General features: G+C 45.5%; 1 protein-coding gene across 1 annotated transcript in view; it reads left to right on the forward strand.

The window, feature by feature from the left end:
• The window catches only part of SAR1B (secretion associated Ras related GTPase 1B), a 16223-nt gene that overhangs the window by 8892 nt on the left and 6000 nt on the right, over positions 1–1331 (forward strand). The gene's annotated exons all lie outside the window — the stretch shown is intronic.

Raw genomic sequence — 1331 nt, forward strand, 5'->3', positions numbered from 1 at the left:
CAGCCGTCATTGTTGTTTGGCGGGTCCGGGCTGGGGATTCGAACCCGCCACCTTAGGTGTACGTGGCTGGCGCCTTAGCCGGTTGAGCTATAGGCGCCAAGCCTTTTTTTCCTTTTTTTTGAGAAAGATTCTTGTTCTATCTCCCCAGCTAGTATAAAGGTGCGTCATTGCAGCTTATTGCTGCAACCTCAAACTCCAGAGCTCAAGTGATCCTCCTTTCTTAGCCTTCCAAGTAGCTAGGACTACAAAGATGTGCTACCAAGCCTAGCTAATTATTTTTATTTTTCTAGTAGAGGTGAGGATTCACGCTTGCTCAGATTGGTCTCAAACTTTTGGCCTCAGCCTCACAGAGTGCTATGATTACAGGTATAAGCCACCACACGGCTCATTGGCTAATTCTACATACAAATAAAGGCCAAACTTATTGATTGGACTGGCATTTAGGATTTCTGATTTGGGGTTTTTGAGGTTTTTTTTGAGACAGAGTCTCACTTTGTCGCCCTCGGTAGAGTGTCATGGTGTCATAGCTCACAGCAACTTCTAGCTCTTGGGCCAGGACAATTCTCTTGCTTCAGCCTCCTGAGTTGTTAGGACAACAGGCTCCCGCCACAATACCCAGCTATTTCTGTTGCAGTTGCCACTGCTGGTTTAGTTGTCGCCCCCAGTATATGAGGCTGGCACCCTACCCACTGAGCTACAGGCATTGCCCCAAGGATCTCTGATTTGGTCTCAGTTTATTTTTCTAGTTTTTTTTTTTTAAAGACAGAGTCTTATTATGTCACCCTTGGTAGAGTGCTGTGACATCACAGCTCACAGCAACCTCAAATTCTTGTGCTTAAGCCAGTGGTTCTCAACCTGTGGGTCATGACCCCTTTAGTTGCCTAAATACATCCTGCGTATCAGATATTTACATTATGATTCATAACAGTAGCAAAATTACAGAAATGAAGTAGCAATGAAAATAATTTTATGGTTGAGGGTCACCACAACATGAGGAACTGTATTAAAGTGTTGTGGCAGTAGGAAGGTTGAGAACACTGGCTTAAGCAATTCTCCTGCCTCAGCCTTCCAAGTAGCTCTAGGACTACAGGCACCAGCCACAATGCCTGGCTATTTGTTATTGTTGTTGTTGTTGTTGCAGTTGTTTAGCTGGCCTGGACTGGGTTTGAACCCTGGTACCATAACCACTGTGCTACAGGCTCCAAGCCTATTTTTCTAGTCTTTTTTTTTTTTGAGACAGAGCCTCAAGCTATCCTCCTGGGTAGAGTGCTATGACATCACAGCTCACAGCAACCTCCAACTCCTGGGCTCAAGCGAGTCTCCTGCCTCAG

This window comes from Otolemur garnettii, unplaced genomic scaffold (genome assembly GCF_000181295.1).
Source record: "Otolemur garnettii isolate 467f Iridium unplaced genomic scaffold, OtoGar3 scaffold00003, whole genome shotgun sequence".
In the NCBI taxonomy this organism is placed as follows: domain Eukaryota; kingdom Metazoa; phylum Chordata; class Mammalia; order Primates; family Galagidae; genus Otolemur; species Otolemur garnettii.